The 16,918-nt window shown below is 45.9% G+C and overlaps 1 long non-coding RNA gene across 1 annotated transcript; it reads right to left on the bottom strand.

The window, feature by feature from the left end:
• Nucleotides 1-2,729: 2,729 nt before the first annotated feature.
• Nucleotides 2,730-16,220, bottom strand: LOC108283412. Its single transcript, XR_001816827.1, has 3 exons — nt 15,997-16,220; nt 4,050-4,187; nt 2,730-2,875 (listed from the first exon to the last, which is right to left on the bottom strand). It is a non-coding gene; the product is annotated as an uncharacterized LOC108283412 (long non-coding RNA).
• Between the last annotated feature and the right edge of the window lie 698 nt (nt 16,221-16,918).

The raw sequence follows: 16,918 nt of genomic DNA, 5'->3' as shown, positions 1-16,918 counted from the left end.
AGCAGAGACAGGGTTTCTCCATGTTAGTCAGGCTGGTCTCGAACTCCTGACCTCAGGTGATCTGCCCACCTCGGCCTCCAAAAGTGCTGGGATTAGAGGCATGAGCCACCGTGCCTGGCAGGAGATAGTCTTGAAAAAGAGGGATCATGTGTAGAGATGGTAAGGTAGCTGTATTCTGTGAGCCACAGATAGATCTGTGAGGCCACAGTATGGGATGCCTGCAAGTGAGTGGCTTGAGGTGATCCCAGAGAGTGAGCAGAGCCACCTCACCAAGGCCCTTGCTAGCTTCTGAAGGTGTTGTGAGAACTGGATTTGTGTGTTGGAACCCTTGGTGGTAGAGGAGATGGACTGGTAATGGGTGAGACCAGGAACAGAGAGACCTGGAGATAGGAAGCTATTGGCTAAGCAGGGAACAACTGAGGACCTACAGTAAGGCTCTAAAGTAGGGCTGGAAGAAGGGAATTGAGTCAAGAAGGATTAGGAGGTAGGTGTGTTGCAATTGACTGAGAGGTGAGGGAGAGGATTTGTGGAGAATGACTCTTGGATTTGCGATATGGAGTTTGGGCTGTTGGATGAAGTAGGAGACTGAGATTTAGTTTTCTCATCTGTAAAATGGAAAAAATACTTTGCAGATAACATAGGCAAATCCCTTAGCACAAGCATATGGTTGTGACTCAGTCAATACTGGTTCTTTTTGCTTTCTCTCATTTTGTTTGTTTCCTCCATTCTCTCAATGTAGGTCTTTGTTTGGTTAGTTCCACCTTTGGGATGCCTTTCTTTGCTGTGTCCCATGCTTCCCACTGTAACTGCCACGTGGGTGATTCCCAGATCCCTCTCCAGCCCTGATCACGCTTGGATGTGTTTTTAACTGTGTTCTGGCCATCTCCATGGCCTCTCACCCTCACGAGCGAGAACCGCCCCCAAATCTCTTTTTCCTCTTGAGGTCTGTATGCCTGTTAATGGCACTGTCATCTTCTCAGTCAATTCGGCTACAAATCATTTTCTCTAGTTGAAAAAACGCATCCACCTCTAGTGGTTTTGAGTGTTTCAGAGTCATTTTGATGCCTTTCTCTTCCTCTTTCATTTCTTCACATTTGGTGAATATTTGACCTCTGTTTAATCACCTCCATAACATTATACACACCAGTTTCTTTTTCTCATTGTTACTTCCCTCATCAGGTCTTTCCTAGTTCCCATCTGAACTATGACACTGGTTCCCTATCTCTGGTTTCCCTTCCTTTCAAGCCATCTTGCCACAACTGCCAGACCCAGCTTCTGGAAGCTCTGATTGGATCACCCCTGTCGCCTTGTGGGTTCTCCACACCCACTGGATCAAGCCCAAGCTCCTAAGCCTGTCATTTAAGGCACTGCATGTCTAAACCCCGTGTACCACTCTGATTTTATCTCCCCACACCCTTGCAGAAAAATGGGGCAGTTCTCTGCACCTTCAGTATCATCTCTGTGTCTTCCCTGGAGGAAATTGTGCTTATTCTCCAAGGCACGGTTCGTGAATCCTGCCTAACTTTCATCAAACCAGGTAATTCTTTTTCGTATCACATAGGACTCAGTGCTATTTTATTTTTTATTTTTTTGACACAGAGTCTTGCTCTATTGCCCAGGCTGGAGTGCAATGGCATGATCTCGGCTCACTGCAACCTCTGCCTCCCAGGTTCAAGCGATTCTCCTGCCTCAGCCTCCACAGTAGCGGGGACTGCAGGCACGTGCCACCATGCCTGGCTAATTTTTGTGTTTTTAATAGAGACAGGGTTTCACCATGTTGGCCAGGCTAGTCTCAAACTCCTGACCTAAAGTGTTCTTCCTGCCTCAGCCTCCCAAAGGGCAGGGATTACAGGTGAGCCACCTTGCCTGGCCAGTGCTTATTTAAAATGATCTGTGTACACATCCTATCTCTCCTACCACATTTAACCTCCTTGAGGTGCCTCCATTTCTGTAACTCTCACAATGCCTTCTTCATAGTCAGTATATGTTTGTGAATGGAATGTATTACACTCTTCATCTTCCTAAGGCATACAGGCATGATCTTTGCTTTTCCAAATGCCCTTTCCCAAAGGTCTGTGACACAAGACGATGAGAAGGTGGAGGACAGCTGACTTTCCCCTGTGGAGCCTCTTGCAATTTCATACACAGCAGCGTGAGGATGTTACACAGGCAGGTTCTTATTTAAATTCCTGGTAACTGAGCCCAGCAGCACGTGGTGGGTTTGATTTAGTCTGTACAGAACTTAACTCTTTCTGTGGATGAAAGTGGATGAAAGTTCTCATGGACTGTATGGGAACCAGATAGATTGAGAAATTAACTCATGTCCTGTGCAGTTATGCAGAGCTCTAGGGACCAGTCTGATTTTTCCTTATAGAATCTAGAACTTTTTTTTTTTTTTTTTTTTGAGGTGGAATTTTGCTCTTTTGCCCAGTCTGGAGTGAAGTGGTGCGATCTCAGCTCACTGCAACCTCCACTCCCAGGGTTCAAGCAATTCTCCTGCCTCAGCCCCCCAAGTAGCTGATTACAGGCACCTGCCATCACACCCAGCTAATTTTGTATTTTTAGTAGAGTCATGGTTTCACCATGTTGACCAGGCTGGTTTCGAACTCCTGACCTCAGGTGATCCACCTGCCTTGGCCTCCCAAAGTGCTGGGATTACAGGTGTGAGCCACCGCGCCTGGCCAGAATCTAGAACTTAACTGACATACTTCTTGGGTACTTTCAGACACGTAGCCAAACACGAAGCCAGGTGATTCATTTGGTAAATTCCATAAGCTCTGCCCTGCCCTGGAATGGCTTCTCAGCAAGGCTGCCTCAGCTAGGCTGGGAAGGAGGTGGCTCTCGCTTCCGGTTTCCAATCAGTGACTTCCAAGAACTGGTTAAGAAGCAGGAAGAATAGAAAGAGTTAGATGGTTTCTATGTTGGGCTAAAAAAACCCACTCAGATACCCGGTTTCTACAATGCATGTGTCCTGGCAGCCAGACAAGGAAGGAGAGAAACTGTGAAGGGTGCCAGGGTGCCAACAAGAGCACCCGCATTCTTGGCAGAGCTCAGAATAGCGTTCACAGCTCTCAGTGATTCATCATCCGCAGGCCTGCCCACCCGTGATCCGAGTGACTGAGGACGGGGTGAGTCAGGCGGCTCCCTCTCCCCATCACCCTTCTTCTATGGCTCGCTTCTGTGTCCTCCTTGGGCCCTATGGGCTGCCGAGCAGAGGAGAGGCTGATGTGGCGGCGGGCACTGCCAGTGAGGAAAGGGTTCCTGCTCTGGGTCTGTGCCAGGGTGAAGCCTTCGTGGTTTCTTGAAGAACTTTCGGCTCCCCTCTGCATTCAGCCCTAGGCACATTTGGAGAAGAAGGCACTCTTCACTGCTAGCTCTAGGGACCCATCTGAAGGTGGGGCCTGCTTAGCCCCAGGGAGCTGCTCAGTGCTTCTGTGTTGATGGAGACACTGCCCCTCATCATCATATCTGCATTCTCTTCTCTTTCTTCCCACTCTTTTCTGTTTATTCTTTTCTTTCTTCCCTTGCTCAGCAAGAGTGATATTTATTTAAGACATCATGGCTGTTAAATGTTTGCCTCTGGAGATAATTTTTCAGCCAGGTGCCCCGCTGCCTGTTGGCTGGTCCACAGCGATGGCTGGCCATGACTGGAGGGGGTGGCCCGCTACCCTCAACACTGAACTCCCTAACGTGGGTCCAGGCCCAGGGCTCATCACAGCTACCCGCTTTGACCCGCAACACAATCATGAGTTGAAAAACCATCCTAGTGCCGTAATAGGCTCAGACAGGGATCACTCTTCATCTGCTCAACCAGAGCCAGGCCACAGGCTGCATGGCTTCCTTCAGTGAGGCTCTCATTCCCCAATCACTGCGTGGGTCTTGCTGGGTGTCCCACTTTACTTCTACAGCAAAAAAGCCATTTTACCTCTGTTGCCACTTTCACAAAACATTCTCTTGTATCCACTCAAGTGAAAGCTGTGAAGTGTCCTCGTTCCTCCCTCACAGAGGGAGCTCCTAGCCTTGCAGCCCTGCGTGTGTCTGTCACTTACCAGCAGCGTGCCAGGACACTGCAGACATCCAGGTTCGGAGACTCGTCTAGGAAGCCATGCCCTGTGTGGGTGAGGACGGGAATGTACTGCCTCCAGGCGTTCCTGTTTTCCCTTCCCTGTGGCCGCCAAGCACAGATGCTGCGGGGAGAATGCAGCTTTAGCAACAAAACATCCAAATATACTTATTTCCAAAAAGAGCAATTCAAGATGAAGAACAGGGTGCTGTGTGGATGGTGTCCTGCCTGAGGATAGAACACAGGAGGAGGTTGAGTGGAAATAAGGTTTCACTTTTTGTCCAGGAGTCAAAACAGTAAATACGACCAGGTCTCCAGATCACAGCGAATTCTAAATCCCAGTGGACGACCCACTTACTTCAAACATGTTATGTAACATTATAAAGCACGAGGGATGGGTGAAATGGACAACCCTGGGACCATTCGGGGCACTTAGATGTGAAATGTTTGGAAATTGTTTTCATTTTTCTCATCAGAGCCATCCCGCGAAACGGGTAGGAAAGAGACTCGGCCCTCATTTGGACCTTCCCTTTGTGGCCTTCAGCTTCTGGCTGTCATCGTCCTGGCCCCTCCACTAGCCTTCCAGTGGGTCCCTGCCTCCTCTCAGATGCCTGGCTCATCATTCTCAGGAAGAGCTTTGAGAACATCACTTGTTCTGCTCAAAATGAAGTGGAAAGTCCTCGATTTGGCTTGGTCTCCTCATCTCAGTCCCCTCCTCTCCATCCAGCTGCTTCTCTAATTGAACTCTGCTCCAGTCAAACTGGATCCGTACTCACATACACCCTGTGTTCCTCCCCCAGACCTCTGCCGAGGCAGGGAGCATCCTTGCCTTCTCATCTGAACTTCAGTGCTCAGCTCACGTACCAGCGCCTTCACGAATCCTTCAGCGATCCCCACAGCCAGGTGCGATGCTTGCCGTCTCCTCTCCAAATGTCTCCAGGTATGCTTTTGGAAGCCCCTGAAAGCACGTGGCTGTATTACTACTCTCAGGTCTATTTCCAGCTTTAATCTCCTCAAGGATTGGAAATATGTGTTTTTAATTTTATCTACCTCCCCAGCCCCACTCCACTGTCTAGCACATAGCTGTGCATTACCGCTGGTCCATGAGTCTGAAGGGGCTTAGTGGAGATGGCGCTGGCTGTCACCCCTGGGCACAAGGGCCCAGACTGCTGGCCCACAGCTCACAGAGCCACTCCTGGTATGTTTTGTCTAGCCACTCTAGAGGTTTTTGGTTTTGTTTTTTTGGTAGTAAGATATATACAACATTTAATTTTCGTTGTTGTTGTTTTGTTTTTTTGAGATGGAGTCTCGCTTTATTACCCAGGCTAGAGTGCAGTGGCATGATCTCAGCTCACTGCAACCCCCACCTTCCGGGTTCAAGTGATTCTCCTGCCTCAGCCTCCCGAGTAGCTGGGATTACAGGTGCATACCACCACACCACCTAATTTTTGTGTTTTTAGTAAAGACGGGGTTTTGCCTTGTTGGCCAGGCTGGTCCCAAACTCCTGACCCCAAGTGATCCTCCCTCCTCGGCCTCCTTGAGTGCTGGGATTATAGGCGTGAGCCACTGGGCCTGGCAGTTAGATATATATAACATTTTAACCATTATTAAGTATACAATGCAGTGGCATTAGTTAACATTTCAAATGTTGTGCAAACATCACCACTGTCTATTTCTAAAACGTTTTCATCACCCCAAGCAGAAACTGTACCATTAAGCAAGAACTCCTAGGCAACTCCACCCGCTCCCTGCCCCATCCCTTGCTAATCTCTTATCTAATTTCTATCTGTATGAATTTGCCTATTCTAGGTATTTCCAGAAGTACAATCAGATAATATGTATCCTTTTGTGGCTGGCTTATTTTGCTTAGCATAAGATTTCCAAGGTTCGCCCATGTTGTAGCATGTATTGGAACTAATTTTTTTTCAAATGGCTGAATATTGCATTGTATGGATATATCACATATTATTGATAAGTTAATCAAGACACTTGGATTGTTTCCACTTTGGGTTGCAGTGAACATTGGCCTACAAATATTTGTTTGAGTCCCTGTTTTCAATTTTCTGGGGAATATACCCAGAAGTGGAATTGCTACATTGTATGGTAATTTTATGTTTAGCTTTGTGAGGAACCCACTACAGAGTTTTAAAAATTCAAATTAATTAACAACTTTCAAAAATGAGGAATCTCACACAAAAATTAGATTTTTTTCAATTTTTTTTTTTTTTTTTTTGAGGTGGAGTCTTTCTCTGTCGCCCAGGCTGGAGTGCAGTGGCAGTGGCGCCATCTCGGCTCACTGCAATCTCTGCCTCCCAGGTTTAAGTGATTCTACTGCTTCAGCCTCCTGAGTAGCTGGGACTACAGGTGCCTACTGCCACGCTTGGCTAATTTTTGTATCTTTAGTAGAGACAGGGTTTCACCATGTTGGTCAGGTTGGTCTGGAACTCCTGACCTCAGGTGGTCAGCCCACCTCAGCCTCCTAAAGTGCTGGAATTATAGGCGTGAACCACTGTACCTGGCTGAGATTTTTTTTCAACTTCTCTTGACACTCCTGGGTTCACCTACAATGATATGATTTGCTGGAGATGAGTGGGAACTGCCTCCTCTAGATGGGGCATCTGGTATCCAGCTCAGCAAGGGCCTCACCCAGCTGGCATCAGACATTGGTTCCTGCCTGGGCCCTGCTCTGAGCCTTTGACTCAATCTGTTCCCTTCATGAGGTCTTCCAGCCCCCTTCCCACAACCACTCCTTCCCTATTATGTTCATACTCCCTCATTGTTTGTTTACATGCCAGACCTCTCTCCGTCTCAACTGTGATAGTCTGAGCGCAGGGCATTTGTCTTTTCATCTCTGATTTACCCAGGATCAACAGACACATTGTTGGTGCTCAAAGTCTTTGTCAAATTAAAGTTTTAAATTGGATAGCTGAAAGCCAGGCATCACGGCTCATGACTGCAATCCCAGAGACTCAGGAGGCTGAGGCAGGAGGATCTCTGGAGGCCAAGAATTCAAGGCTACAGTGAGCTAAGTTTGCACCACTGCACCCCAGCCTGTGTGACTGAGTGAGACTTCATCTCTAAATAGATAGATAGACAGACAGATAGATAGATAGATAGATAGGAATGGGATAGAATAGAATAGCTGAAGGTTAGGGCAGGACTAATTGGTACAGATACCACTGACCGAATCAAGCAAGTACTAAATTGCATTGTAAAATATAAGAAAAGCGGAAAAAACTAAAATTGGGGAAATGAGTTATAGATAACGGGCAATGAAAGAAGGGCTAACCACTTCCTCATATGGAATATTTCTTCACTTAGGGTGTTTTTTTTTAATCACTCTTGGTGTAGTCTCAGCAAAGATGTGTAAAAGGTGATTTGTGGAACTGTGCGTTATGTGCCTGTAGTTCCAGCTGCCCTGAAGTTTGAGGCCAGAGGATAGGTTGAGCCCAGGGATTTGAGTCCAGCCTGGGCAACATAGTGTGACCCCTGTCTCTAAATAAATAAATAAATTTTAAAAAAGTGGTTTATGGAAAACAGGTACAATATCACAGAACAAGTTAAAAAGAAATAGGATCAAAATGTAATATCTACATACAAATGCAAAAGAATGAGTTTGGATCCCTACCTTACACCATATATTAAAAATTACTCAGAGTGGATCATGCATCTAAATGTAAGAGCTAAAACTAAAAATCCCTTTGAAGAAAACATAAGACTAAATCTTTGTGACATTGAGTCAGGCAGTGGTTTCTTGGATCCACACCAAAAGCACAAGCAACAAAAGAAAAAATAGATAAACTGGACTTCATTCAATTGAAAACTTTTGTGTTTCATAGGACACCAGCAAGAAAGAAAAAAACAGCTCATAGATGGGAGAAAATATTTGCAAATCATATACCCAGTCGGGGACTTCTGTCTAGACTATTTAAAGATCTTTAACAACTCAACAACAACAAAAAAGACATGACCCAATCGAAAAACAGGCAAAGGATCTGAAGACACATTTTTCCAAAGGAGTTTTAAGAATGGTCAATCAGCACATGAAAAAGCTCAACATCATTAGTCATTAGGGAAATGCAAATAAAAACCACAACGAGGTATCACTTTACACCCACCAGGATGGCTATAATAAAATAGGTGGAGAATAACAAGTGCAGTGAATTTATGGAGAAATTGGAGTTCTCATACATTGCTGGTAGGATAGTAAAGTGCTATAGCCACTGTGGAAAACAATTTGATGGCTCCTCAAAATGTCAAACATGGCTGGGTATGGTGGTTTACACCTGTAATCCCAGCAGTTTGGGTGGTGGAGGTTGCAGTGGGAGGTGGAGGTTGCAGTGAGCTGAGCTTGCTCCACTGCACTCCAGCCTGGGCAACAGAGTGAGACTCTGTCTCAAAAAAAAAAAAAGGTTAAATGTAGAGTTACCAGGTATGGCATGGTGGCTCACACCTGTAGTTCCAGTAGTCCTAGCACTCTGGGAGGCCAAGGTGGACAGATTGCTTGAGTCCAGGCATTTGAGACTAAGCCTGAGCAACATGGCAAAACCCTGTCTCTACAAAAAATACAAAAGTTAGCCAGGCATGTTAGTGTACACCTGTGATCCCAGCTACATGGGAGGCTGAGGCAGGAGGATCACTTGAGCCCAGGAGGTCAAGGCTGCAGTGAGTCCTGTTCATACCACTGCACTCTAGCCTGGACAACAAAGTAAGACCCTGTCTCAACAAAACAAAAACCCAAGACATAGAGTTATCATATGTTCAAAAAACTTCTACTCTTAGGCATATATGCAAGAGAAATGAAAACATATGTCCACACAAACACTTATACATGAGTGTTCATTGTAGGATTATTCCTAACAGCCAAATGTTAGAAACAACACAAATGTCCATCAACGGATAAGTGGATAAATAATATGTGGCATATCCCTGCACTAAAATATTACTTAGTCATGAAAAGGATTAAAGTGCTGATACATATTACAGCATACACCCACCCACCTTGCAACATTTTGCCAAGTGCGAAAAAAGCCAGTTATAAACGACTACATATTGTATGATTCCTTTTATATGAACTGCTCTAAATAAGCAAATCCATTGAGACAGAAAGCAGATTAGTTGTTGTCTGAGGCTGGGGTGTGGGGGAGGAGGGAAATAAGGAGTGACTGCTGATGGGGACAGGGTTTCTTTTGGGGGTGATGAAAATGTTCTAAAATTAGATCGTGGTGATTCTTGCACAACTATGTGAATATGTTTAAAACCACTAAATAAAAAATTGTAAAAAAGAGAAAACAAAACAAGCAGACAAAAATCATTGAACTGTAAAAGAACAGAAAGAGGACCAGATATAAAATGCTATTCATTCCTTTTATATAAATAATAAAATACACAATCCTCAGAGGTGACGGAAAAAATGCGCCTGAAGTCATTTACACTAAAGCTTTACAGATGACCTGGCATGGTGTGTTGTTTGCTTTAAAATGCTCCACATACCGCCCCATGCAAAGTGACCTTGGCTGGGGGCGAGATGAAATACAATAGGCAAAATTCTTCATAAAAGCTGGGGATGGGCACATGGGTATTCATGACGCCACTCTATTTTTGTGAATATTCAAGGTTTTTTTTTTCCATAATAAAAGTTATAAAAAGAGAGAGAATGAAAGCATCTGTAATCTACAGTTCAGCAGTTACACATAAAATACAATCTGTATGTGTGCGTGCCTTTGGGGAGCTCTGTGTGGGGGTTTGTGGCTGTTGACCGACACACCCGGGTTTCTGTGAACCTGCATTTCTGTGGATGAAGGCAGGGAAGGATTCCCGGAAGGAGATGACAAAGCCATCTGGGGATGTGTGACTTTGCTAGGGCTATGTAAAAATGACCACAACCTGGGGAGCTGAAAACAGCAGCAATTTCTTTTTCTTTCTTTTTTTCTTTTTTTTTTTTTGGAGACCGTCTTGCTCTGTTGCTCAGACTGGACTGCAGTGGCATGATCTCAGTTCACTGCAACCTCTGCCTCCTGGGTTCAAGTGATTTTCCTCCCTCAGCCTCCTGAATAGCTGGGATTACAGGTGTGTGCCACCATGCCTGGCTAATCTTTTTGTATTTTTAGTAGAGACGGAGTTTCACCGTGTTGGCCAGACTGGTCTTGAACTCCTGACCTCAGGTGATCCACCGCCTCAACCTCCCAAAATACTGGGATTATAGGTCTGAGCCACTGCGGCCAACCAACAATGGTGATTTCTTCTCTCACATTTCTGGAAGCCAGAAGTCTGCAGTCAAGGTGTCTGTCGGGCCAGTCTCCCTCTGAAGGCTGCGGGGTGGGGGGATCCTCCCTTGCTTCTTCAACCTTCTGGTGTCATTGACAATCCTGGGTGTCTGTTGCTTGTAGACTCACCGCTCCAATCTCTGCCTCCCTCATCACGGGACATTCTCCCTGGATCTCTTCACATTGTCTTCCGATGTGTGTGTCTGTCTCTGTCTCTGCTTCCTGATCTGATAAGGACCCCCATCATACTGGAGCAGGGCCCACTCTAATTAAGTATGACCTCGTTTGAACTTGATTATATCTGCAAAGATCCTATTTCCAAATAAGGTCACAGTTACAGGTAGTGGGGGTTAGGATGTCAATATTTCTTATTGGGAGACGCACTTTTAACCTACAAAAGGGCAGAAGGCAGGATAAGCAGAGACAGATTCTTGGAGTGTAAATCCAGAGAGCTGAAGCCCCAGCTGCCCCTTAGGTGGGCTGCAGAGGACACAACATTTACAGTGATTAGACTTGACCGTAACGCATCATTCGCTGGCCAACTTTATTTTTTCTAAACGGAGACAAGCCTTTTCTGGGACCCATTTCCCACTCAGCAGTTTGGAGTGAGGAGTGACACATCTAGACCCTTCCATTCGATCAACCCTTTTCACCAGAAAGCTTTTGGGGATAATTCTAATGCGTATTCATTTAAGAAATGTTTCAGAAAAAGCTAGTTTCTTACTCTTTGACACAGACATGCACATTTAGAGTTTATCTTCTGAGCTGGCTGCTAAAGTTGTTTTAGACTCCATAGTTAAATTGACCCAGAAATAATTCCTCCTTTGAAATTTCCTTTGCAATCTCTGACTCTGACTCCAGGTTACATTGTGTTGTTTTTTGCTCTTTAATCTCACACTGGCCTTTGACCAAAAGCAATACAATCTGACTTCTGTATTAAATGGTACTTGATATATATATAATGTTATTTGAGTAACCCGGATGTCTGATAATTGCAAATGTATTTTCATATGACTGTTTGAAGAGTTTCATGGAAAAAATGCAAGCTCCTCATACTTCCTGAACCCTCTGAGCTGTTTACTGCTGAGAACTTTCCAGAGGAGGTTGGAGGGAGCAGAAAGCTGAAGAGAAGGGGCTGGATTTGGGGCTTTGTTTGCCTGTATTCTCTCCACAGTTATCTTCAACCTACATTTCAGCTCCAATCCATAGGAGTCATTTGCAACTCATCTGTTTTCATCTCTTTGCTCCCAGGAGTGTGGAAAAGACAGGAGCAGGGAGGAACTGAAGTTTTGCAGAGGATAGGGAGGAGGTTGGCTTGACCCAAGTAGAGAGAGGAGGGCGGGGGTTGCGGGCAGCTGGAGAGAGCTTTGGCTGCTGGTGTGGGTAGCTGGGATTTTTATTTGTATTTATTTATTTATTTATTTATTTTTGAGACAGAGTCTTGCTCTGTCACCAAGGCTGGAGTGCGATGGCGTGATCTCGGCTCACTGCAACCTCCGCCTCCCGGGTTCAAGCAATTCTCTTGCCTTAGCCTCCTGAGTAGCTGGGACTACAGGGCACCCACCACCATGCCTGGTTAATTCTTGTATTTTTAGTGGAGACAGCGTTTCACCATGTTGGCCAGGATGGTCTCACTCTCCTGACCTCGTGATCCACCTGCCTCGGCCTCCCAAAGTGCTAGGATTACAGGCATCAGCCACTGCACCTGGCCAGGGATTTTTCTTTTTCTTTTTGAGATGGAGGTTTGCTCTTGTCACCTAGGTTGGAGTGCAATGGCATGATCTCAGCTCACTGCAACCTCTGCCTCCTAGGTTCAAGTGATTCTCCTGCCTCAGCCTCCCGAGTGGCTGGGATTACAGGCGCCCGCCACCATGCCCAGCTAATATTTGTATTTTTGGTAGAGACAGGGTTTCACCATGTTGGCCAGGCGAGTCTCAAACTCCTAGCCTCAAGTAATCCACCCGCCTTGGCTTCCTAAAATACTGGGATTACAGGCATGAGCCGCCGCACCCGGCTGAGAGCTGGGATTTGAACCACTGTCAGTTCCTGAACAGAGATTTAAGAGATTGATGAACACTAGATGAAATCTTAATCCTCCGTCATCGCTGGTACTTACGTAGATGTGGGAGAATAGGAAGATAACAGTATCCAAACAGGCTGACAGTATTTCAAGAGCATCCATGTGTTGCTTGAGTCCTAAGGGCTGGGCATGGTGCTAACAGCTTTATGTGCATGGGGCACCTGCCAGCTGCCCTGCTTCTCTAGCCTATGTGTGATGGGAATTCATTCTTTTACCTGGCATGGGCTCTTCTATTTTGCTTTTCAAAAACCCACATTTACAGCAGACTCTCATTTTTACAGTACAGCGCACCATAGAATCACTTTACATTGCAAGTCCTCCTTCCTTCTATAGTACAATTAATCTACTCTATACAACTGGCAGAAAGTCTGTTTACAAAGAGCTCTGTGAGAGGACCCTTTTCTTCAAAGCACAGAAACAGAAATAACAGAAAGACTCAGGTTCATTGATGGCCCACTTACCACAGGCAATATTTAATGCAATAGAATTAATTGTACTGTTAGAAAAGACTGGAATGAGGTCCTAGGAGCTTTTTATAACCGATTGAAAGACACCGTAGACTCTCCTCCTGACGTCCAGCCAGAACCCGCCCCTAGCCCACAGTACAGCCAGGATTTTTTTTTTTTTTAAAGCTATCATGAAAAAAAAAAAAGATTTTCCAAGGCGAGCACATTATTTCCTTTGTTAGTTTGGATCAGAGTCATATCCCTAACAAGTCAAAGTTGTTCTTTTTAGCCCTTCTGATGATTTGAGTCTGTTCCTTTGAAGCTGTGCTCTCGGTGGAGATGGAAGAGACTAAGACACTCACCTTTCCGTATATGGAAACCCTGTTCCCTTCCTGTGAACTGCTGTTCATGCGCATATTTAAATCATTGCTACTTTCTTTTCCGGTGTTACTTTCTGACCTCTTTGTTATTTTCTGTTTTGCATTGGACTTTTTAGTTGCTCCATGTTTTGTTTTGTTTTTTTTAAAGTAACACCTCAGTCTGTTCACACTAGAAAATGTTTGTCTTATTTCGCATGTCCCTTTTCTCAAAGGATAAAGGGAAGAACTGGCCAGGTATGGTGGCTCAGACCTGCAATCCCAGCACTTTGGGAGGCCAAGGCAGGCGGATCACCTGAGGTCAGGAGTTCAAGACCAGACTGACCAATACGGAGAAAACCCGTCTCTACTAAAAATACAAAATTAGCCAGGTGTGGTGGCGTGTGCCTGTAATCTCAGCTACTTAGGAGGCTGAGGCAGGAGAATCGCTTGAACCCGGGAGGCAGAGGTTATGGTGAGCCGAGATTGTACCATTGGACCCAAGCTTGGGCAACAAGAATGAAACTTTGTCTCAAAAAAAAAAGAGAGAGAGAGAGAGAAGAACCGTTTCTACGAATTGCTGACATCTCTGTGGAGGCCAGCCGCTAAGTGAAGGAAAGCGTGGCGATGACTTGGAGGAGATCAGAGGCCCCCAGACTCCTTCAGGCCAACCAACATCCAGATGAGGGCCACTTGCTTCTTTTAGATCCATGCTGTGAGCCCAGATTATGGTCTTGGATGGCTGTTGTAGTGAGGAGTCTGGCCAACCTAACCCATGTGCCTTATGTTAACTTACAGTATTAAGCAAACATTTGCTTGGTAGTCTACAACCTTTTATTTATTTATTTAGAGACGGAGTCTCACTCTGTCACTCAGGCTGGAGTGCGGTCGCATAATTGTGGCTCACTGCAGCTTCTGCCTCGTGGGTTCAAGCCATTCTTCTGCCTCAGCTCCTGAGTAGCTGGGATTACAGGCATTATGCCCAGCTAATTTTTGTATTTTTAGTAGAGACAGGGTTTCACCATGTTGACCAGGCTGATCTTGAACTCTGGACCCCGAGTGATCCGCCCACCTCAGTCCCCCAATATGCTGGGATTACAGGTGTGAGCCACTTTGCTCTGCCTAATCTACGGTCACTATCCCAAGTTCTTGCCACTGCCCTTAAGCAGGTTCTGTGTGAGCGGTCCTCCTGGTCGGCAGTGGATAGCTGCTTTAACTTGCCTGAATAACAATCATTATGCCACATCCTTGTGTCCTGCAATGCAGTTTAGACACATGAGAAAATAATACGAACCTCAGCCTGGTGCAGTGGTTCATGCCTGTAGTTTCAGCCCTTTGGGAGACGAAGGCAGGAGGATCGCTTGAGTCCAGGAGTTCAAGACCAGCCTGGGCAAGATAAGGAGACTCCGTCTCTACTGGAAAAAAAAAAACTGGCCAGCCATGGTTGTGCATACCTGTGGTCCTAGCTACTTGGGAGGCAGGGTTGGAGGTCGAGGCTGCAGTGAGCTGTGATCATGTCACTGCATTCCAGCCTGGGTGACAGAGCAAGACTCTGTCTCAAAAAGAAAAAAAAGGAAACATAAAGGCTGGGCACGGCGGCTCACACTTGTAATCCCAGCACTTTGGAAGGCCGAGGTGGGTGGATCATCTGAGGTCAGGAGTTCGAGACCAGCCTGGTGGTTTCACCAACATGGTGAAATCCCATCTCTACTAAAAATACAAAAATTACCTGGATGTGGCGGCAGATGCCTATAATCCCAGCTACTTGGGAGACTGAGGCAGGAAGATCGCTTGAACCTGGGAGGCAGAGGTTGCAGTAAACCGAGATCGTGCCATTGCACTCCAGCCTTGGTGACAGAGGGAGACTCCATCTCAAAAAAAAGATACAGAACCAACCTTGTACATTTTGTGCCAGCTCTCAGAGGACTTCCTGCACCACTTGGACTATCATTCTTCCAGAGCAGGTGTCCCCAGGGATCATCTGTAGTGGTTGCAAACAACACTTAACAAAATATTAATAGCCGTGAATCTATGTGTATTAGAAAAAATACGGCTGGGCCTGGTGGCTCATACCTGTAATCCCAGCACTTTGGGAGGGCGAAGTGGGCGGTAACTTGAGCCCAGGAGTTCAAGACCAGCCTGGACCACATGGCAAAACCCTGGCTTTACAAAAGCACAAAAATTAGCCAGATGTAGTGGCGCACACCTGTAGTCACAGCTACTTAGGAGGCTGAGGTGGGAGGATGGCTTGAGCCTGCGGGGGCAGAGGTTGTCATGAGCTGAGATAGAGCCACTGCACTCCAGCTGGGGCAACAGAGTGAGACCCTGTCTCAAAAAGAAAAATTATAACATGCACATAAGACCTGAGACGTGCACATCCTTTTCAAAAGTCATCAAAGTTAAAAAGTGAGTCATATTTAAAAACTATTAGCTAGGTAACTCTAGGAGACAGCATGCGACTATGGAGAACACCCTGAAGGCCTAGAACACTTTATGGGGAGGCTCTGAAGGCCACCCTAAGCCCTTTGATTTTTCACTCTTCCATCTTCATTATTCCTTCTCTCTTTTCTCTTTGAGTTCTTCATCTTCTGGGCCTGTGTCTCCTTCTCTTCCTCCCTTTAAGCTTCTCTGGTGGTGCCCTGGGTTTTAAGGGAGAAGGAAAAAGGGTCACATTTAGTGATCACGTATTACTTGCTAGAAGGTCACAGATGTAAGGCAGATACTCTCTACTAGTGGGGCATTGGGTGATTTCTCTGGAGTACTTTTTGAATTTGCATGTGCTTACCTTTGGGAGTCACCTGGAGATGTGGTTAAAGCGTAGATTCTCACCCAGGCAGACTAGAATAGGGCTGAGATGTTTCTATTTCTAGCAAGCTCCGAGTGACGCTGCTGTGGTTGGTTTATGAGTCACACTTGAAGTCATGAGGGTTGATCATGGAGCTCTATTTCTTGTCTTTTTTCTTTTCTTTTTGAGACAGAATCTTGCTGTGTCAGGCTGGGGTGCACTGGCACGATCTCAGCTTACTGCAACCTCCGCTTCCTAGGTTCAAGAGATTCTCCTGCCCCAGCCCCACAAGTAGCTGGGACTACAGGCATGTACCACCAAGCCCAGCTAATTTTTTATAATTTTAGTAGAGATGGGGCTTCACCATATTGGTCAGCCTCGTCTCTAACTCCTGACCTCAGGTGATCCACTTGCCTTGGCCTCCCAAAGTGCTGGGATTACCAGCGCTGCGCCCGGCCACTGTGCCTGGCCATGGAGCTCTATTTCTTCAGTGAATTAAGAACAGAGAAATACATATTTTAGGAAGAGGTTGAGTTCTGAAAGCAGTTTCATCTGCGGTAAAGCCAATTATTAAGAACACTTTAAGAGTCTAGTATGTTTTGCTCTCTGGAAGAAATATAAGATGGTTCCATTATACTGACCAAGGCAGTTTGTAATGAAAACTGTGGCTCAACTTGTTGCTAGGGTACGGCCAGGGAACCAGCACACAGAAAATCTGTAACTTAATATCACTGTGTGGGAACTAACGAGCTCTGGACATGACAGGCAGGGAGTTCTGCTTCCCTCCTTTGCTTAGGTGATGGGCTAGCACCCATGTCCAATTAGGCAAACCTGGCAGGTATAGCCATTCCGGGCTGCTGCAGAGCTGTTTCTCTGTGTAGAGAAAATTGGATTGTTGAATTGTTCCGATATATTGGTATGC

The sequence above is a fragment of the Cebus imitator genome, unplaced genomic scaffold, assembly GCF_001604975.1.
Source record: "Cebus imitator isolate Cc_AM_T3 unplaced genomic scaffold, Cebus_imitator-1.0 Scaffold260, whole genome shotgun sequence".
NCBI classification, from domain to species: domain Eukaryota; kingdom Metazoa; phylum Chordata; class Mammalia; order Primates; family Cebidae; genus Cebus; species Cebus imitator.
This window is presented reverse-complemented; position numbering and strand designations above follow the sequence as displayed.